This window comes from Anser brachyrhynchus, assembly GCF_964034855.1.
Source record: "Anser brachyrhynchus genome assembly, chromosome: 3".
NCBI classification, from domain to species: Eukaryota; Metazoa; Chordata; class Aves; order Anseriformes; family Anatidae; genus Anser; species Anser brachyrhynchus.
The window spans coordinates 123114281-123136736 of NC_137696.1; the positions used below are offsets into that span (position 1 = coordinate 123114281).

At 52.4% G+C, this 22456-nt stretch overlaps 1 long non-coding RNA gene across 1 annotated transcript; it reads right to left on the minus strand.

Moving 5' to 3' along the window:
- Nucleotides 1-65: 65 nt before the first annotated feature.
- Nucleotides 66-19329, minus strand: LOC308192477. The gene is made up of 7 exons (XR_013948831.1): nucleotides 19102-19329; nucleotides 18003-18257; nucleotides 12872-13041; nucleotides 11957-12192; nucleotides 4232-10136; nucleotides 2991-3231; nucleotides 66-2841 (listed from the first exon to the last, which is right to left on the minus strand). It is a non-coding gene; the product is annotated as an uncharacterized lncRNA (long non-coding RNA).
- Nucleotides 19330-22456: the final 3127 nt, after the last annotated feature.

Consider the following 22456-nt stretch of genomic DNA (forward strand, 5'->3'; position numbering starts at 1 on the left):
CGGGGAGCTTCTGTCTGTGTGAGCAGGCTCTGTTTATGCCAATGCAATAAACCACCCCGTAACCACCACCAGCAGTGACCAAAAAATTGATATCTGCACTGAAATGCATGACTCCACACCAAAAGGTCTCTTCCCGAATGCAGGCAGCAGTGGCAGGGCTGGAGACCTCACGTGAAGCACCAGGTGGTTCCAGCACCTCCATGCTACCGAGCACCAGCGTGGTGTTTGCAAGGTTTATGGGTGTAAAAGGTTTTCCATCAGGTTTTTCTGTCCATGCACATCATTAGGACATCCCCTGCGGCTACAGCAGCAGTTTCTCTGCCTTGCAGTCCGGAGGAGATGGAAAGAAATAAAGGTGGGAGGACATGTTATGTGTTTGGACAAAAATGTACAGGAAACAGAGCCAAAAAAAAAGTCACTCTTCGCTCTTTTATGCTAGGTGTTGTTTTGTTACTCAGCCACTGAGCCAAAGGTGATTTCAGGCACTTAAAATATATATCCAGCTAAGGAAGAGGAATAAATACAAAAGGATCTGATTTGCCATGGCTCTGCTGAACATGGTCCCAAGCTCTCTCAAGTTGTTTGCAGCTGCATAGCCATGAGACATGCTCCTTGCTGAAACTAAAGAGCAATTCTGAGGCTGGTCCATGTGAGTAATGAACATTTTTAATTTGGGTGGCCAGACTGGAAGATCACAGATTTCCCCAGGTTAACTAAAAGACCTGATTTCAGGGGGGTTGCCCCAAAATCTCATATATATATGCATATTTTAAATGGTCTGCCTAGTATTTTAATTGTTCATATTTTTATTTTACTCCAAGTTCTAAAAAAAAATTAATCGAACACTAAAACCATTGAGAACATCTTGTTTGCTTTCAGACATTGTTTTGTAATGAATAGTCAAAACATTTTTCCTGAAATAGCCTTGATGAAACTTTTCCTTCAGTGGGTTAGAGCCATTCATCCAGCTAGACCCCGTCCCTGAAGTTTTGGTCAACCCAAAACGCTGTATATTTCACGTCATGAAGAAATCATTTAAAAACAATTTGCCCAGCTTGATTTTTTTTTTTTTTTTACTCTTTCTGAGTTGATTAAGAAGCAATTTTACATATTTCATCTTAGTCAACTGGCCACGCTCCCTGACATGGTCCATCACGATGCATTAATGGACAAGAGACCTTGCTTCTCTTTCACAGTCCCTGTACAGCGATGATAAAAAGGGTCATTATTCCTGAGGGAAGTGCCTCATTCCTCACTCTTCTGGCACTGTGAAGTGCTATCATATAATCAGTGAGTGATTTGTATTTTGATGTCTCCCACAATTGCCTCCATACAGCCCTTAATGAAATTAAACAGAGAAATCATCACAGAAGTGGCCCGGTAAGTCACATTTATAGCAGGAAGGCCGGGGAATGACATATTTAAAGAGTTGCATACTGAATTTTCAGATTGCTTCTGCTATGTGGTATTTCAGATCATAGAATCAGAGAATCTTTGAATCATTGTTAAGGCTGGAACAGGCCTCCGAGATGATCTGGTCCAACCATCCCCTACCACCAATGTCACCCACAAAACCACATCCCTAAGCACCACGTCCAACCTCTCCTTGAAAACCCCCAGGGACGGTGACTCCACCACCTCCCTGGGCAGCCTGTTCCATTGAACAGATTGTCATGGTCTAACACGGTCTATGAAGAGATATCATGGTCCAACTATTTATATATATATATGTATATGTATAAGTGTGTGTGTATATATATATATATATATGAATACAACTCCAGCTGGAGTATTCCAAGCAGCTTGTTCTTTTCAGAGACTGAAGCTGACTGCTCAGTGTGTTTTATTTTAGAAGACAGAAGGGACTGAAAGAAAAAACAAAGGATAGCAAGGAGGAGGTGGCAGGCTACACACCAAACCGGGCTCTCTTCCCTCGCTGTGTTCTGCAACCAAGTGCATGTCTGAAGAAACACGCACGAGGGAGCAAGGTACCCCAAATCAGATGAACAGATAAGGGGCAATCCCTTGATTTCTCAGGCTTTCATCCCTAATTTTTTAGCCTACTGTACCAAGAGGGACCAGCTCTACACACACTTCATTCAGGGTAAAAGAGACCTGGATTTTCCCTGCCATTAGCAACAAGAGGGCATCGTGGAGTCCCTGTGGGCCAAACCCTTGGGCAGCCAAGCCATCCTGGTTGCCCTTGCCTTCAGCAGCTTGGTGTGCTGCAAAGCTCCCCAAGACCACCACGAGAGGTCTGCAACCTGGTGGAAGATGCCCAATGCTTCACCAAACCCTTCCCCAAAAGCCCGTCTCCTTGGTGGAGGGCTCCCCGACATGCTCCTGCCTGCCTCTCGGAGGGGGAAGAGGAGGAAGGAGGAATTACACAATGTTTTTGTTCCACTGACGAATTCCCCCTGCCAGTTGGAACAGGCTGCTCATAAATCGCAGCTTTCTGGAGGGGTTTCAAGAGTGCTGCGTTCTGAGATCATTGTCTCTGCTCCGTGGGAACAATGGGGGCAGGAAGGAGCTGCTCCAAAACCGCAGGGTGCCACAAGGAGATTTCTTTCGGATGGGGAATGCTCCAGGAGGCAGAGGGAATTTCCCCCAGCTGCTTGAGACTGAGGATAGCTGCTCGACGGGAAACGGGAACGCTGTTCACAGTGAGAGATCCGCCAAGGTCAGCTTCTTCCAGCCACCCCGGAAAGGTAGAACAGTGATCCTCCAGTTATGCCTTGGAAAATGAGACGTGGGATTGCTGACTGCTTGCCCCAGAGGTGTAGCCAAGGTCCGTCTGGCCTTGGGTTTCAAATGGGATCGCCTTGGCACGCTCAGCCTGCCCTGCACGACAAGACACGGGCAGGACAGGGTTAGGTAAAACTTCCTCGTTATTCAGCAGTCTCTAATGACTCACAAGTCTTGCAAAGGGACAATTTCCTAATGCAATTCCAAGTCAAAGCTTGGAGAAGAGGTCTTCATGATATACGCACCTCCCCCAAATAGGCAGGATCAGAGGGGACCTCTAAGGGCTGCTACTCCACCAGGAACCAGGACTCAATCAGGTCAAGTGGCCAATCTTGTCCAGTCCATGCTAATAACTACATATCTTCATTGGATGGTTGGACAAGATGATCTTGGAGGTCTTTTCCAACCTTGACGATTCTGGGATTCATTAGCTGCTAGTCTGCTCTGAACGGTGGCCCCAGAGATGCCAGGATGCTCCCTAGACATCTTGGTAGTAAGATGCAAAGGGAAAAAAAAAAAAAAAAAAGTTGTTCTGTGCAGAAGCTTGGAGCAATGAAAACTTAAAAAAGAAGGTACCCAACCTTTTCCACAACCACCCAGTGCTAAGCTATCCCCCCATCCAGCAGCAAACCCCCAGTTTCCCTGAAGTGTGCCATTAAAATCTCGTAAAGCCCTTCTTGTTACCCTTAGCATCCCTGGCCAGCCTGTGCCCCAGCTGGGTGCCAGCCCTGCTGCTCTTATCCCTCAATACCCGAGCATTGCCTTGGCACTCTTCTTTCATTTGCCCTCCTTATTTCCATTTCTTGTATGCTCCCTTTTAGCAGCTCCGTTCACCAAGAAGTGTCTTAATTAACCGAGCAGGCTTTGTGCTGAAATTCCTCATTTTCATGTGCAAAGGCAGGGCTTGTTCCCAAGCTCTGAATACGTTTTCTTTTAAAAAAATCAACCAGCTGCCTCAGACACCTTCCCCACACGCCCCCCCCCCCACCAACTTCTCAGCTCCCTGAATGAGCTGAAATCATCTCTCCTGAGGTCCAGAGTCCTGAATCCAGGGCTTTTCCCCTCGAGATGCTCTGCAGACCAAGCTGCCACAGTCACCCTCTGCTCCTCCGTGCTCAGCAGGAGGTCAGGCAGATTGGTGGGGACGGGGACTGACACTGCCTGGGGACATCGGGTGGCTTTGGGTGCAGGAAGGGAGGAGGTGATGCTGGTACATAGCCGCCCTGAGCCCCTGATGGTGCCTGGATCCCTTCCAGGTGCCAACCTGCTGCCTGCTGACCGCTGCCCACCCTTTTTATTTCTCTCCCATACAATGACCCCAAACCCTTGTGCTAATGCACAGGAGGGGGATGAACGGGGTTGGGGAGGAGGGTTCAGAGGCAGGAGTCCTCCTCTCTTCCAGCAGAGCTACACAAGTCTACCCTGCAAGCCTGGCCAAGGATTTTGGACCTGTTTAGAGCACAGGAGGATGCTTTTCCTCTCTTACCACGCTGCCTTCCCTTGCTCTAAGCGGTGGGGAAGAGTCAAGCCTGGCCATCAGCATCGCAGCCTGTGGGATGTGAAGCTTCTGTCAAGCTCAGGGCCAGCCTCCAGCCCCCCGAGCTCAGCTTGCTGCCTTTCAGAGCCCTGCCCTGCAGGGAAAGTTTGCTCCTGCCTCCCTGCTTCCCCCCTTCTCCTCCTCGCTTCCCCTTAGGGGCTGCGGGGCTTTGATCACCTGCAGCCCGTTAATTACGATGAGCCGCTCTCCGCCTGGAAAGGGAGAAAGGTCTCCTTTTAGCTTCCCCACCCCCAGGAACCCGCCTTGTGGACGGGCCTCCGGTCCCCTCGCAGAGCAGCTCTGCCCCGTTGCTTTGTGCATCCCCTTCACAAAGCCCTCTTTGTGCTCGAGCTGGGCTGGAGCCAGCCCGGGCTGCAAGCAGATGCTTATCCTCCAGCAGGAGCAGCACCGCCAGCTCCAGCAGGAGCCGAGGACAAGGCGTGCATCGCTCCAGGCACCTGGGCTCCTCCTCTGGGTGCTGGAGAAACGCCCTGCCCCAACGGGCTGCACCCATGGGCGCATTTTGTGCGGGTATCCCGTTGCGGAAATCAGAGCCAGAGGTGGGGAGAAAGCGATGCTGGAGGAGAAGGGGAGAAAACGATACTGGAGGAGAAGGGGAGCAATCCCAGGAGGCAGGCAGCTGAGCTCTGCGGAGCTGGGGCTCGCTTGCAACCTGCTTGTATAGTGCAAAGCCCGTGCAAGGCGCTGCTCCTTTCCGTGCATTCCCAGTGTGGGATTCCTCGGGGCTCGCCCCAGTCTCCCAGGGAGATTGCTAAGAAGGCAGGGGAGAAGTCAGTAATGTCTGGCAACGGCACAACGCCGGCATCGCTGCTGGGGTGGGAAGGCTCAGCCCATCTCGTCCGGGTGCCCCGAGGGGTTTCGTGCACCCCTGAGGAGGCTGTTTTCCTGGGGGGAGCTACAGAGCACCGAAGGGCCGATTCAAGATTTGGGGCTGCCCTCAAAGCAAGGATTTCACGTCCGGGGCGGGCTCAGCAAGAAGGGATTTAGGCTCTGGGGGGGTTCCTTATGGCCTGATTTTGCTTGGAAAGGGGACAAAATTCCCCTGTGGCTGTTGGTTTGTGCTCTGCAGGCTGCACTTGCAGACCTCGACCCCTGCATGCAAAGCACGGGCTGTGGGTTCACTTCAGCAGGACTGCTCACCAGCAACAGGCATTTACTGTGCTCAAGTCATGGATCCCAGAGGGGGCAAACTGCTTCACCTCCAGGTTTGTTATCGTAGGGTCTTTTTTTTCTAAGGGGAACACCCAGATTTGCAGCCACAGGTTGTTTTGCTGGCTGCTTGTCACAGCCTGCCGTGCCAGCTCTTGTGGGTGCTGGGCTGCTCCCAGCGAGCGAAATCCAGGAGAGAAACAAACAAAAAAAAAAAAAACCAAACCCGTGGGGACCGCAGGGATGTGCCAGCAGCAGACAAAGGCGCGCCGGGAAGGGAGGGAGCGAGGCGATGGCTGCGAGGCTGCCGGCCGGGTTGCCATGGATTTCGTGCCATGGATTTCGTGCTCGTCGGCCCCTTCATCGCCCGGGAGTGGAGGGAGGGAGGGTTTGGAGCACGGGGAGCTGCCTCCGTACCTGAGCTGCCTCCTCCTGGGGGCTGTGCTGGTCTGAAGGGCCCTGAAGGTCCCTGTGCTGGGGGCATTCCCCCAAAACACAGACATTAATATTACTCCCTCCATGAAAACGTCTTTCCTCTTTTTTTTTCTTTTTTTTTTCTTCCTTTTTTTTTTTTTTTTCCATCTCCAAGCCCCACAGTAGGTGCCCACGAGCACATTTCTCCCCATGACATATCCAGAATGCTCTTGTCCAACTGGACCAGTATGGGCGCACAGTGGTGCCAAAGCTCCCAGTTAACAGCCAGACCTTGCTAAGCCAGGAAGATGACAGAACTCGAAGGGGGCAGGGATGGAGCATCAGCAAAGCCACCCCAGTAAAGCCAAAATGATGCCAACTCCCCCCAGAACGCCGCTGCCTCGGCCGACCAAGGTGAGGATGCTCGCAGGGAAGTACGAGGACTCGGAGCCAGCAGCAAGCATCCAGGAAGGCACGTCGGAAATCCTGGGGCTTTGAGAGCTCCACGCACTGTTATGAAGGGATTATGATTTATTAATGTGGCTGCCAAAACCCATTAATTAGCCTCAGACAAGTAAAGAGATCTCTGGCTGGGGATAAGCATCCAGGATGCAAACTGCAGTGTGTCTGTGCGTGCCGCGGCAGGTGTGCAAGTGCCTCTGTGCACGTGTGTGCTGGCACATGCGTGTGCCAGGGGTGTGCACGCTTCCACAAGCTACCCTGAGCATGCTGATGTGCGTAGCATGAACTGTGCGTGTGCAAATATCGTGCTCAAAGCATAATAAAGTGATAATAAAAGCACGTGTGTATGTGCACCACGGTGCTCGTGCGCGTACGCATGCTGTGTGTGTGTTTTGAGCAGTGTAAGTGTGAAAGCACACTGGTTTTACACGCCGTGCACAGACCACAGAGCATGCCCTTGCGTGTGCACATGGGTGTGTGTTTGGTGTGCATCTGTGCAAAGGCATGCGTGCACCTCGTTGTGAGCACAAGGTCCCCTTTGATGGACGGTTGGAGGACAGGGACAGTGCCACACGGAGCCCTGCTGGAGTTGCTTCTCCTTCCCTCTCATCCCAAGCACTCAAAAATTTGCCTTTCGTTTCAACGTCTCTTTGTAAAATTCAGAGATGGGGGTAGGAAAAAAAAATACTTTTTGCTCACGCAGCCCATCTGTCCTCCGTATCACTGCAGATCTCCTTAAGAAAGAGGACGTAATTAAAGAGGAAATAAATACAAACTGTGCCGGTCCTGCTTTACTGTTTAATGGTGTTTTCAGATATTTTCTCGGCTGGGTTGTTGGTGCTTGTCCCAAGCCGGCTGCATCCAGGATCTCCTGGCTGCTGTGGGGTCGGAGCACTGCATAAAAGCAGACCTGAAGCCTGCAGTGGGCAGGAAGGCGAAACCAGAGCTGGTCCCTGCACGGCTCCTCAAGGGCTGGGAGGGAGGGAGGGAGCCCCAGCTGCCTTCTGGTGGCACGTCCCGTGCTGGATGGAGCTGGTTCACCCCATCCAGCTGCAGAAGCTCTGCCAGGCTGGGGCTGCAAGGAGATCACCACCTCCAGAGATCTTCTGGGCACCGTCCAAGGCTGCTCCTTTCTTCCTGGGTTCTTCATGGTGACTCCAGAGGTGCTCACCCAGCCGAAATGCAGAGCTGCAAGCATGGCTGCTGGGCTTAAATCCTGAGCCTAGAGGCTTCGAGGACCTCTGAGCTTTTTAAAAGCACAGCGAAAGCCCCCAGTACAGCCACTTCTGTGGGCAGCTGCTCTACGGTATGCAGGCACAACAGCCAAAAACCAGGAGCTGCAGCTGGTTGGGGTCTGCAGGATCACCTACACAAAGCCATGGGTCTCCATCCTGAAGGACGGGTGTCATCACAATGAGATTTGCTGTCCCGTCACTCACGGCAAGGGCAGCGGCCATCCCTGCTGTGGCAGGGGCTGAGCAGGCACAGGATTTCAATGGGATGAAGGCACCCTGACGTGCTTGGGGTCTCATTTTAGGGCTGCGTCATCACCCTGGGACCCACCTCCGAGCTTCTGCCATCCTGGTGAGGTCTTCTTGGGCAAGAATGGGTTCAACCACCACGGATAGACCGACCTTCCACAGGCTTCCCTAACCCCCACGTGGGATCTCCATACCCCTTGGGCTCTGCAGCTATGTTTTTTAAGGGGAGGATGCATTATCCCAGCTCAAACAACAACCCGCAGTCATCCTCCAGCCTCCATTTACCAGTAAGGCTAACCTCCACCCCGCGCTTCGCTCCGGGGAGCAAAGGCAGGCAGGAAGGGGGGATGCAGCTCCAGACAAAACTGGGTTAATTCACTGGGAAAAGTGATTTTTTTTTTTTTTTTTCTCCTCATTGCCGGCTTGTCAAGGGAAGATCGTGCTTCTTCCCCGTCCCCGCTTGGCGCCAGCCCTCTCCTTTCGTATGCTGAGCTCATTCAATGCAGTGGGAGTGCTGCAGCCGGGAGCACGTCCGCACCGTGGTGTAGGCAGAAACACATCTCTCTGCATCCATTCCTGACCTTCTGCTGCTTCGGAAATTGCCCGGCTTCCTTGGGGGCAGAGCTGCGATTCGTTTGGGGGACGGAGTTAATTATGCCACGTGCAATTTTCTCGTTCGTCCTGATCTTTCTTCTCACGGTATCAGCTCAGACTGTTGATGCACACACATTTTTTGGGGGGTGGTTTTCTTTGATTCTTGGACACTTAGGAACGACGCCGGTCGCGTATCTGTTTGTCAGACACCCCCAAACAACTCCAAACAACTTCTGAACTGCTGGTCCCTGCCCGATTTGACGGATCTGGGATTCTCAGAGATGTCACATTCCCATAAACGTTTCTCAAGTGTTTCTCCATCCGCCTGTTTATCCAGCAGTGGACGTGCATGAGGCTCTGTTCAAGCTAACCAGTGCTTGGTCTGTCCTCTGCACCAAGACCTGGCCACACGGAGTGGCCATAAATGTGGGTACGGCGAGTGATGTATGAGAGCAAGTGGTGAAACCAGCAGGGAATTTGTTTAAAATGGGTAAATAAATTAGCTCGAGGCACAGTGGGTGTCAGGAAGAAGCTGGAGGCTGGGAAAAGAGCTAGAAACCGTGGCGGGCAGCAGGTCCGTAAGTGGATGCCAGGCTGGGATGTCCTCTCCAGCAACACCAACCCCAGGGGTGAGGATGCTGAGGAAGAGCACTGAAAGGTGCCAGGCTCAAGAAACCTCCCCAGAAATGACCTTTTTTTCCACCATGGGCTCAAGGGACCATGCTCTGACCCCGGGGGCATTGCTTACGTCCTGCTCACCCTGCTTGTATCACCCAGATCCTGCCAGCCTCACTGGGGACTGAGGTCTCCCCACGCAAGGGGCTGTATAAACCCATCCAGGGGGAAGGTGGCGTGGCAGAGGCCGGGTGGAGATGAGCATGGAGGCAGCACAAACCAAGCTCGGGCGCTACACCAGCCCCTTGCAGAGCTGGGAGCTCCTGAGAGCCGAGCATCCCTGCTTGCCGAGCCGTGAACGCCCGTGCTGTTCGTCTCAGCGAGCTGATTATTAATTCCTGCAGCCAGGAGGGAATGCTTTCTCATTTCCTTGGCAGTGCCGTGAGCTGGCAGAAAAAGGAGAAGCAGAAACGCTGGTATTTAGAGGGCGTGCGGGCTCCCAGCCAGGCTGGGCCCTTCCCAGCCTGCTGCAGGGACACTGGGAAAGCACCTGGGGTGCATGCAGGCATGGGTGAGCATGCATTTTAAACGCATTTTAGCCTTTTTCAGGAATAAAAAATAATAATAAAAGAGCGAGGAAATCCAGCCTTGTGTTCATTTGGAAATCCCTGTGCATGCAAACAATGTGCCCATGTGCAGAGTGTCAAATAAAGAAGGAAATATGGAAACACCCCAGGGACCGGTGCACAGAAGGATCCCTGAAGCTTAATCCTAGCCCCACTCCCATCCCTTGTTGCCCGTGGCACACCAGAATTGCTGCACTCAGAGCTCCAGTGCTACCTGGGAGAGCTGAAAAGCTCCTCCAAAGTCACTCAGATCCCCTCCGTTCAGGTGTCCTGCCCCGGGACACTTCCTACGGGGACTTGGGAGCTGCCAGGGCACTCCTGGGGTCATCTGAGCCACCCTGGGCAGGGTGCCCAGCCCCAGGGAGAGGGGAGAAGGGCAGGGATGGCTGGGGACAGAAGCAGGAGGAACCTTCCTGGCTCTGCACACAACGTTTTCAAGGATCACAGCGTCCACCAGCACCTTTGAAGAAGGGGGCAGGACATCAGCTTTCCCTGAAAAAAACAAAAAAAAGAGAGAAAAAAAATGAGATAACACCACTCTGCCTGCAGAGATGAAGAAGGGCAGAAGATTTGCTAAAAGAGTTTCTGCATCCCCAGCAACCTTTGAAATATGGTCTTTGATCAGGAAAAAAAGGTGAAGATCCAATGGATGAACCTTTACAGCCTATGAGCTTGTGCCCCACATCCCCTAGCTTCTTTCACCCACTTGCATGAGACTCCCAGATATTTCCATAACCCTCATTTCTCCCTAAATCCCCCTGATTCTCCCTGGTGCAGTACTTCCACTCCCTTCTCTCATTTTTCCCCTATCTCCTACCCATCCTCGGCTCTCTGGCCGTGGCTACACCACATCTTGGCGTTATTTGGAGCTGTGCAGGTGCTGAGCAGGAGCACAGGGGCACTGCCTGGCTGCTGTGTTTCTTTCCAGAGCAGCTGATTCCTTCAGTGCCAACACTAAGGCAGCCCCCACCCTCCATCTATTAACCAGTCCTGCTAAAATCCTGCAAGAACCCAGGATATTTGAGAGCCGTGCCCCTAGATGAGACCTGGCTGTGATTTGCCAACATATTTCAAGGTGACTAACCTCACAGCATAGGTTTTGTATGGGTGTGTGAGCCCTTTTTCTTCAGGAAAGCCAGCAAAACAGCATTTCAGAGCCTTGAGTCGGCTGCTGGCTGTCGCGTGGCTTCGTTGCCTCCAAGTGTTGCTGTGTAAACACCAATCAGGCCAAATTATTCAAATCACAACTGTCGGGCATGGAAGGAGCATTAATGAGGGAAGAAAATGAGCAGATCGGTAGGGCAGAAAGTGTCCTTCGGCTGAAGGTCGGTGGCTCCCATCCAGCGTAGGAAACTCGCACCCCTTCCTCTGCCAGCGCCCTGGGAATTGCCTCTGGTTGGGATGGGAGCTTTGGGGCAGGATGTCCAGCCCTGGGGTTTCTGGCTGGGGGATATTTCCCTTTTCATAGGCAGCGTAAGCACCTTGGGGTTTTGCTCCAGCCTGAGACGTGTGGAAGGGCTTTGTCCATCTCCGTGTTTCCAGCTGGTGCAGGACCACCTCGGGTGGCTACTGCAAAACCAGGATGGGGTGAGAGCAAGGAACTGCTTTACCCATCCCATGTCCCTGCATGGACACCACTAGGAATCGTAGAATCATGAAGGTTGGAAAAGACTCCAAGACCATCTGGTCCAACCACCCCAAGTCCCCTGGGGAGGCTTCACCCAACTCGGAGCGCCTGGGCAGGGGTAGAAGTTACCTCTCCAAAAGCAGAGAGGGGTCACAAGCACAAGCCTTCCTCCAGCCCTGCCCAGGCTGGCGTGAAGGCATCTTGGGGCTGTCCTGGTAGCCCGTGGAGAGGCAGAAGTTGGGGAAAACTGTGTGATTTGCAGCCTTGGAGGTGTTCAGGACGCAGCTGGGCACGGCCCCGAGTGGTTTGGTTCGAGTGCACCGAGCAGGACGTAGGACAAGATGGGCTCCAAAGGTGCCTTCCAAGAGAAATCATTCCGTGATTTCAGATGGATTCCATGATCCGTACCAATAAAGGAACCAATATTCACTAATAAAATAAACCAGTCACCAGGCCAGGAATAAGTTTCATCCTATATCTGGACAGTTGAACAGACTGATCACTTCTGTTGGTTCTTTTTTATCATTGTTGGTGGTGATGATTTTTTTGGGTTGTTGTTTTTTTGTTTGTTTTGTAAATGAACTTTTCCAGGTAGCTTTTGAAAAGCCTCCCTGGCTGTAATTCATCTTAAATCATACAGCTTGACTGGTGCCACCAGCACCTGAAATGGATGTGAGCTGCTTACCCAGAAATGTCGTGGCAGGAGGCTTTGCAGGGATGGGAGCGGGGACGTCCTGGGGCTGTTCTGATTCGGCAAATTGGAGCAAATTTCAAAAAGCGAAGCAGGTGTTACGTGTGGAAAGGGAGAGCCAGACTCTGAGCAGGGGCAAATCAACGTCGTTCCATGGAAAGCTGCTGGTGTGCAGCAGGAGTCAGCCAAAAATCACCTGCGTGCAGTCTGACATCCAACCGCAGCGTGTCCTAAAGCAGAAAAACGTCGTCAGCCCTTGGAGCTGATGCTTAAGCTATCTGGAAAATATCCCAGACATTAAATACTTTGAGCTGTTAGAGTAAGGTCAGAAGGAGAGAAATGCCATCTGGGAAAGGAAGGAGTGAACCCATCAATCTTCGGGCCTCAGAAATCGGCTATTTTAAAGCCTTCAGGAGGAAAATAAATCTAATTTGGCCACAGCACTGTGAAACACTTCACCTAAGGTGGCTGGGCTTCCCTCTGTCCTTGCTGGCAGTCCTGCTTTCCACCTGTCTGGCCCAGAAATGCAAAAAATCCGGGTGCTTTTCTTTGTGGCCCTGTACCCAGGAAGACCTGGAGGCACCGGTGAATCTGGAAGAGGATTTGGGGGAAGGATTATTTCAATCTGCTTATCCTTGTACTATTCCCTTGACATCAGCCTTTTCTGGGCACAAAAAGCACAGAACGGTCGAGGCTGGCAGGGACCCCTGGTGTCATCCTGTCCAAGCCCTCAAGCAGGGCCACCTGCAGCTGGGCGCCCAGGACCACGTCCACTGGCTGCAGAGGTGTTGCAGAGATGCTGGGAGATACACCAAGATGTTAGGAGATACACCAAGCCACCGAGGGCTGATTTATGCCCGTAAATACAGTTCTGTGTGTCTAACCCATCTGTTTTTTTTTATGCACTACCTCAAGAGACATTTGTCTCTTTGCTCTCTGGACTAACGTGATTTGGACTCCTGCTCTTTGCCTTTTGTCTGATCCTTTCTCGTCAGCAGGGCTCGGGGCTTGGCTCCAGACCATTTCTCCCAGACGTGAGGCCCGAAATATCTTCAGCTGTGCTTGGCTCCAGGTTTCCCCTGAAAAGAGAAGCGCGGTGGGGTCAGCACATGAAGCTCCTGGACCACCTTTTGCTAGCCCACCACGAACAAAGCCAGCCCCATCCATACCCCGGTTGTGCACGTCTATGTCCTCTGAGCAGATATCAGCTAAACTGGGGATGGATTATATTTCTACCCCAAAAATGCCCTCTGCTGGTGTCTAAATACCCGTGACTGCTGAGGATGCTCTCTGTGCTCAGGAAATAGGTTTGTCTGCCTCTCCTGCAGCCAGACCTTGCAGCAAAAGCAAAAAACGTGGGTCAGGGCACGCGTGTGTGCAGGGACAGGGGAGCACCGTCCTGCAGCTGTGGGAGCAGGAGGAGCCCCGGTACTCCCTGCAGCCCCAGCACCCCACAAAGCCCCCTTGGCACGCTCCTTTCCAGGTGCAGCCCCTTTGCATCAAGTGTTTTTTAGGGTTTTGTAGGGTTATTTAGCCTGGGAAGCATGAAGGGGTGCCAGGGGGGAGGTGGAAATTAAGCCATCCGTGCTCAAACACCGCATCTTATCCACGGCATGGCAAGCTGGCCTCCTAAACACCACGGGTGCTGTGGATGGGAGCAGTGGTGGGTTTATCACCTGCCCCCAGCTCATTTCACCTGCAGATAGTTTGGGGTGCCAGAATTAGCACCGCTGATCATTTATACAGGTAAAAGGGAGAGGGAGGAGGGAGAAGGACCCGTGGGGTTCGAAGCGTGAGCCTCGGTGGCATTTTGCAAGGAGAAGGAGAGCAGCAGGGCAGGCTGAGCCCCAGCACCGTGTGGGCACCTTGCTCTGGGCAGGGGCACCCTCAGAGCCCAGTTTTTGGCTCAGCCTCGCCGGGACTCTGTGCTTTTAATGTATGATTTTCTAAGCATCTCCTGTGTGCTGCAGAAACTGGGCTCTTGGCTTTGCATGACTGTAGACCCGTCTGCATGGCTTGGCACTTTGCTAAAATCCAGTGGAAACCCCAGGGGAAGGCACTCCTTCATTTTGGGATCCGCACAGCTGCCTACGTTTCCCCCTGCCAGCATCGCACAGCATGGCCGAGGGGCCAGGGGCACCTCATAGTGCCCACCAGCCACAGCCAAGCGACCCCACGACTGGCCGCAGGGGTTTGCATTTCTCAGGGAAATGTTGGAAAGCCTCTCCCAGGAGCTAGGGGATGGTGCTAGGAGCAGAAGAGGGCTCTTCTTGCAAGAAAACTGGTTTCAGGAGGGGTTTTGGCCCGCTGATTCCAGTCTGGCATAAGTGGGGGCTGGCACGAAATGGGTACTTACACCTTGCCCACCGTGATGCCACACTGCAAGGATTGTCCCCAAAACACTCAAACTTTGGCCGAATGGTATGGGAAGGACAGCAAAGAGCAAGGCATGCTGTTTTCCTCCCCGAGGAGATGTGTCCTACGTGAGGTCCTGGCTCGGCCAGCAGGAGGACAGGAGGACCTCCATCCCTCGGAGCCATACAGACAGACCCTGGGGAAGAGGCACTGTTCCCAGTCTCTCCATCAAGCCCTTTTCTTCCAGATTTGGGGTAGAAATCCCTGCTCTTGCAAGCAGTGAGCCAAAACTGTTCAAGGGAGCATGATGACCCGGTGGAGATGGCCGTGGTCCAGCGAGTGGGTCCATCCCCTGTCCCTGTTTTTTGTTTGTTTGTTTTTTTCCTGCACAAATGCAGCCAACAACACCCACTTCAGTCCACAACCAGTTGCCTGAAGCCTTATTTGAGATTTATATGGGACTTCACCTCCCGTTAACCCCCTGCTCTTTCCAGGAGACGTGGCAGGGACCCAGAGTTCCTCAGAGGCTGGGATACAGTTCATCAGCATGTAATTACGGGGGCAATTACAGCAGAGAAGCTGAACCAAACCTAATGAGAAGGGCCAGACCCAACCACAAGCCGTCTTACCCCTGTCCTTGCACGGTGCAATTGGGATGCAAAGGGAAGTCTGATGGCTCCGGGAAGCGTAATTAGCTCGCGGTGATGAGTGGGAGCAATATTACTGCAGCATATATCATCTTTTAAACGAGTTCTGTTTATTTATAACTGGCTCCCATGACCCGTGCCCTGAACTTAATCCCTCCTCTCCCTGCTTATCCGCTCATCTCTGCATTTTTGCATTACTGGGAGAAAGGGAAGGTCGGTCGGTGGGTTAGCCCGTAGGAACACAGATAAATGGAGCTGGGAAGGACCCTGAGAGGTTGTTCAGCCCCTTTCCCTGCCCCGTGGGAGGAGGCGGCACACCTAAATCAGTGCCGATGGGCCATCAAGCGTCCCACCTTGATGGTGTGGGGCACCGTGTGGCACTTCTGGGTTGTCTCTGCCCTGCTGGCACCCCCAGCTCTGTGAGCACATGTACAGGGGATTTTGGGGGTCGGAGGGGCTCATCCTGCCCAATCCACACCCACAGCTGAAGAGGTGGCTGGGTGCGGAGCACGAATGCAGCCTTGAGCCTGCCTGCAGCTTTACACTGGTGCTGAAGCTGTCGGTGCTTTGATTACGACAGGTTTCTCCAAAAAAAAAGGGGGTGATTTTCCCAGGAATGTGCTTAAATACACGTTTAGTGAATTATCTGGAAGCAAGCACCCACAGCAGGGCAGGCTGGGTGCTGGGACAGCCTCTGAAGTGCCAAGCTGGGGATCTCGGAGCGCACAGGACCAGGCAGGATGGGTCCTCAGCAGCGCTGGGGGAAAGGCGAGCTGGGAGCATTCCCCCTGGGACCACGCAGCGGGATTCCCACCAGCTGGAAAAGGGGGACCTCAAGCTGGAAAGGAGTCCCTCAAGCAGAACCTGTTGTGCTACTGCAGCAAAGCCTTCCCATAAACCCAGCCATGGGCTGCACGTGCGAAATGCCTTGTTTAACAGCATCCCTGCTTCTATTTTGCATCCCATGGTGGGGATGGGACCCCCTTGTCCTCCCTGAGAGGCTCCCATCTCAGCTGATGGCACCAGGACCTTTCCACCAAGGGCTCCCTGCGTGGCTCAAAAGGGAGAGCAAAGCAGGGGAGATGGGCAGGGCTGTCCTGCCTTCTGCTCTGTCCCTCCTTTTAAACCAAACTTCTCCAGCCCAGCTCTGGAGCCCCTGAAATTGGGGCTGGGGGAGCCGAGGAGGTTTGCAGGTGCCACTGTTTGCCGCAGCTCTGACCGTCTGGTCTTCTGGGAGCAATATACGGAGTTAAACTGGGGGGCTGCTGCCTCTGACCTCAAAACCAGAGTATTACTATGCCTGTTTTGAGTGGGACTTAACGGTTTCAAGAAACGAGCACTTGGTGCACGCAGGCCTCCTGGAAATCGCTGAAATCATTTTCAGGCTCCTTATGAAAAGCTCTTTAAGCAGAGCCACCGACCTGCTCTTTGCCTGCAGGTGATGCCCCTTGCTGCCTGTAACTCCGGACGTGCACCCGCCCCGCCGTTTTCTACAGCCCCACACATACAAACACGGCTCTTTTTCCACCTGAGATGAAGCCTGGCTTTCTTTTGGTGGTTTTCTCAGTGGTTTTCCCCCTCTGACTTTTCTTTAGTGGTTTTTCTCAGTGGTTTTCTCCCTCTGACCTGCAGACCTGTGGCTGAGGAGGCCCCAGGGGACAACACAAAGACCCTTTGCCTTCTCCTGGCTCCCTGCATGGCCTCCACCCCACAAAATCTGGGCTGAAGACCCCTTGGGCAACCCCAGACCCCTTTCCCTACCAGACTGCAATGAGGGCAGCCACTCTGCCAAACCACCCCATGCATTCGAAGCCACCCCGACCCTCCCCGACGTCCCCATCCATCCGTCCTCTCCTCCCTCAGCCATCAGCTCAAGACAGAGCAAAACCACATAAAAACGAAGAAAACGTGTTCCCAGCTCCAGCCCACGGGGAAAAGGCCTGGGGAGCTTGTTATAGCCTGATGCATCAGAGCCGTCAATAATTCAGGAGTCAGAGCTGGAGACAAGACACGGGACAGGCTTGCTCAGATGCTGGAGCACCCGAGGATGCTCGGTCCCCAGGGTGGGACAGAGGTGGGAGAACATATGGCACACAGACACCAAATTCAGGCTCCCCATCCTTTATCCTGCAGGGCTGGTGGGGTCCTGTGAATCGCCCATACGGTTTAAAACTGCTGTCCCGTGGGGCACAGGTCCTTTGTGCTGACCGCGCTGGGACGCGTCTCCAAAAATTAGGGCCCGGAGGGGCTCGGTTTGCTGGGTTTGCCCCACAAACACACCTGGGACCACAGCTCCGAAGGGGCCGTGTCCCCATCCCTGATCTCCCTGCTCTCAGCCGAGGCTCTGGCTCCCTCTCCTGACACCTTTGTCCGCTCCAAACCTCCTCCAGAAGCTGACTGGGGAAGGCACCGGAGTCGCTGCTCATCGCCCATCGGGTGTGGGCCATGGGCACGGACCGAGCAGCTCGGGCACCCCTCGAACCCCACACAGGAATTGGGTCACCCCCAGCAAACCTAGGAGGAGGAATCGGGCTCAATGCCTTTGGGAAAAGCTTCATCCAGAAAATATTAAACATTACGAGATGAGCCCCCCCAGCACCACGCCAACCAGTCGCGCGTAGGCCACCTTCCCAGACCTACGGTGAGTTCTGCTCCGCGCCCAGCTCTTTGTGGCACGTTTGGGATTTTGGAGAGCTCCTCTCCAAGCCCCGCTGGCTGGTTTTACAGCCCCCCGACCCCACTAAAATCCAAACCAGGCCAGGCCAGGCCACCCGCGTGTGATGGCCGGGACCTCCACGTTGGGAAGGGGGGGGACACCGGGTAGGAGCTGCAGGGGGTCGGAGCTGCAGCAGGGGTGCTGAGCCCCCCAGCCTCCATCTCCTGGCTGCCCTCTGCCCTGCTCCACCTCCTCTGCCGGCCTCCCACCAGCAGATGGCAAAACAAGCCCGTGTTTTTGGGGTGAGAGCGGCCCCGAACCCCAGGGAAAGAGGCCTGCGCCACGGAGGGGCTTCTCCAGTGTCTAATACGGGGTTCAGCACCTCCGTCTTGCTCCTTCCACCAGCATCCACTTGGGAATTTCTTCAGGTTGGGCATTTTTTTTTTTTTTCTGATCTCCAGCCCTCGTATTGTAAATGCCAGATTCACCCCGAAATGCCAGTTCCAGCTGGGAAGGGAGAGGATGGGGCAACGCGAACCAGCTTCTCGCGGCTTCTCATGGCATGGCAGCAGGCTGCGACAGGAGGGGCTTTGGAAAGCGGTGTGTGAGCAGCTCAGCAAACATCTGATTGCCAGCCCTGGAAAAATATAAAATAAATAAAATAAAATAAAATAAAATAAAATAAAATAAAATAAATAAAATAAAATAAAATAAAATAAAATAAAATAAAATAAAATAAAATAAAATAAAATAAAATAAAATAAATAAAATAAAATAAAGCTTCATGGAGAAACATCAGCCAGAGCAACGAGCAGAAACATCTTGCCAATATCTGCAAAGTGTTGGGAGTACATCCAGCTTCAACACCCCAAAGTGGAGCCAGCACCAACGTCACCAGTGGTGCGAGTGGCACTCCTCACTGCAGCTCTGTCACTTCATTCAGGGCTTAAATACAGCCTTTCTTTCAAAATACGTTGCCTGGCCACTGAATCGAGAGGAAATACCTTTAAGGCAGAAAATTACAGAAAGTTTTTACTTACTGAAAGCCTGCCTTTTGGTAAGACAAATAGACTTTGAATACATTTTTATTCACGATACAGTTTTTAAGGTGTACACATGTAAAGCCAGCAAAGTGAAGAGGAAAAATAAATAAATAAATAAATAAATAAATAAATAAAATTATAGGATAGAATAAAATAAAATAAAATAAAATAATAAAAAATAAATAAAATAAAATAAAATAAAATAAAATAAAATAAAATAAAATAAAATAAAATAAAATAAAATAAAATAAAATAAAATAAAATAAAATTTACTATGGTAAATATTTTTTTTCCCTGACTCCCCTCCTGTGCTGCCCACCTGCCCTTCTTTGTCACAGCCCCTTGCCGCAGTGCCTGCAGCTCTGTTGCAACCCCTGGAGAGTCAAAAACCTTCCAAATTGCCCTGGCCCCTTGCGGAGCTGCTCCTCCCGGACCTACCCCGGTGTGTCCCCAGGACCCGAGGTACAGCCGTGCGACGTGGACCTGGCTGGGGCGGCCAGCAGGGCTGCATGCCTGGAGGTGGACGGGAACCGTCGCTGCTCTGTCTCCCGAAATCTCAGCGTTATCTGGGGCGAATGGCCCGGCTGGGAGGCTGCAGGTGGGAAAGCTGCTCTTGGCACTGCTTCCCGGAGCTGCTGCCAACAGAGCAAACACCCCCGGGGCAGCTACAGGTCATCCGCAGCTCAAATACCTGCTCTGGAGCCCGTGGTGTGTCTTGGGTGAGACCTTGCTGCTCCTGGGGCACTTCTCCCACCCAGCAAGGCTGAGTGGGGCGGACGGAGAGCTGAAGGTGTTGGCGCTTTCTTGTTGAAGTCATCGTGAAGGCTTTGCACGTCCTCCAGTGTGAACGGAGGTGGTGACAGCCACGGGCAAGGGCTGCGGGAGGTGGTGCCGTGGTGCATTGGGCACGGGGAGCTGATGGCCACAAGTGTGGATGGGGGTGACGGGGGACACGCTGAGTCCCCACTGATTACTGGGGTCCTGTTACTCCTGGTAAGAGCCCAGATTTGGCCCGTTTTCTCCCCCGTGCTGGACACAAACCCACTCTGATCCCCATCATCACGCTCAAGCAGGGAGGCTGCTGCATGGTCTGGTGGGGAAACTGAGGCAGGCAGGGCTGAGCAAAGCTGGCCACGGCACAGAGGACCTTGGGGGTGTGAGAAAAATTGTGACTTGTGGTCATTCCCAGTTTCCAAGGTAGGTTTGGCTTCACCAGGGCCAGCCGTGACACACAGCGGTGCGGCCTCAAACCCACATAATGCACACATGGACACGAAAACAAGAAGTAGGTGTGGAGGGAGGAGACGTGATGTAAACCGTGGGTAACTGGAAAATTACAAAACTGTTTATTTGTTGTCCTTCCCTCCCTTTGCATTCCCCAAAGGCAAATGTGGCAGGGAAGAGCATGGAGGGATGGGGGGGCGTGAGGTTGCTGGACTCAGGCAGAGGGAAGTGACGGCTATTGACAAAAGGATCAGGTTTAATTTCATCAATAAATCATTAAAATTTTATTTCAAGAAAAATCAGCCATGAAAAGTAGTGGAATGAGATCAGTATGGTCATTTTTCCAGGACTATTCCAGCCTGGCTTAGTATGCACCCCATCCATATCCGGGTCCATCCCTCGGGGTGCTCTTTCTCCCTTCTCCCAGTTAGAAGATACAGAAATACTGCATTGCCACAGGTCCATGGAACCAGGCGAGGAGCTGTGGGATAAAAGAATTATTAGCTAGGGAAAGGGGCTGCCCTTTCAGCTCAATCCTTCATCAGACACGAGAGAATCGACCCACAAGAGAGGCCCTGAAGACCTCCACTCCAGGAGCATTTGTTAGACAACCACATTAATCAGCTGCAAGGCACAAAGCCACACTAAACCAGGTTTCCCTAGTGCTGGAGCTCAATAAACCACTTATTCCATGAAATGGCATCCTTGGTGTGGTATTTCTGCGTAACCAAACACGCGCAGGCACTCTGTGATGAGCTCCCTATAAGATGTTCTACAGAAAATATAATTTTAGCAGTTTATCACAATTTAGGAAATGTTGGCAAGCGATATCTGAGAGATTACCGTGTAATTCCTCTATTTACCAACGGGATGTACAAATATTGTGGCAGCCGTTGAGTGAAAAACATGTGAGTCTGCTAAATTAAGCAAGACACTAAAAATACAAACAACAATTATAAATAATAAAAATATTAAATCCCCATTTTATTTCTGAATGAATTACGTATTTTTGAGCTCATGCAATTCACATTCATTTTCAGGAGATTTTTTTTTTTCTCTTGAAACTCCAAGGGATTATTTCTCCAGCTCAGCTTCGAGGCTCCCAGAACCACAAGACTCCAGGAGGCAGGGCTTTAAAAATGCACCAGATCTCCTGGATTTTGGGCTTCAGCTCCAAAGAACTGGCAGTGCCAGCCGAAGGGGAAGCGGCCTGCTGGTGGACGAACTCTGGACTTTGCTTTGTCTCCTCTGACGTCGGTTTTGCAACGGTTCTGCTGATGACGGGTTTTCACCCTGGCATTACGGAAAGGCCGGATAGATTAAGGACCTATTGCACCAGACGGGTAAGGAGAGATCATCCTTGCAACAATGCTCCTTTCCTGCCAAAAAACGATCAGCTCACTGGTGGCCTTGGAGCTGACGTCCCCTGCCAAGAACCTCCTCCGTTGAAGACTGGCCTAAAGGTCATCCCGCCCATCCGTCAGCACACTACGGTCTCGTTGCAGCACCGAAATGCCTGGGGAAACATTTATCCTGCTGGGAACGTGGTCCTGAGCAAATGCGGGGAAGTGTTGAGTGGCCTGCAGCATGGTGGAGGACATGGTGTCTTCCTCAGGACAGTGGCAGAAGGTGTCCTTCAAAGCCATGGGGCCAAGGACATCCACAGGCTGGGGACTAATGTTCATCAAGAGTCTCGTTTGCTCCTCTGGGGAACCCACAGTTAGGTCTGTGCTAAGGAATAAACCCACCTGTGGCCATCCCTGTACCAGCTCTGGTGAGGCCGTACCTCAAGTGCTGTGCTCACTTTTGGGTCCCTCACTACAAGAAGGACATCGAGGCCCTGGAGCGTGCCCAGAGCAGGGCTACGAAGCTGGTGAGGGGCCTGGAGCACAAGTCCTGTGAGGAGTGGCTGAGGGAGCTGGGGGTGTTTGGTCTGGAGAAGAGGAGGCTCAGGGGAAACCTTATTGCTCTCTGCAACTGCCTGAAAGGAAGGTGTGGGGAGCTGGGGGTCGGCCTCTTCCCACAGGTAATCAGTGATAGGACTAGAGGGGATGGCCTCAAGCTGTGCTAGCTGAGGTTCAGGTTGGACATGAGGAGACATTTCTGCTCAGAAAGAGCAGTCAGGCACTGGGACGGGTTGCCCAGGGAGGTGGTGGAGTCACCGTCCCTGGGGGTGTTCAAGGAGCGGTTGGACGTGGTGCTTAGGGACGTGGTTTAGTGGTGACATTGGTAGTAGGGGATGGTTGGACCAGGTGATCTTGGAGGCCTGTTCCAGCCTTATATATTTTTTTGAACCTATATATATATATTTTCCACATTAAATGTCACCCAAAACAGCTTTTTTTTTTTTTTTTCTTTTTCTTTTTAAGTTGGCACTTTCAGCTAATGGAACATTCAACAGTGAATGCCTGCAGCAGCTCCCAGGCAGATCCTGGTGGGCCCTCAGACTGGCCGCAGACTCTCACGGCTCCGTTGGAAGGACAAAAGATCAGTGAGGTCAGACCACGCTTATAGGATGGCCAAGGAAGCAGAATGGAAACCCTGAACAACTTGTAGGACTTTGTTGTGC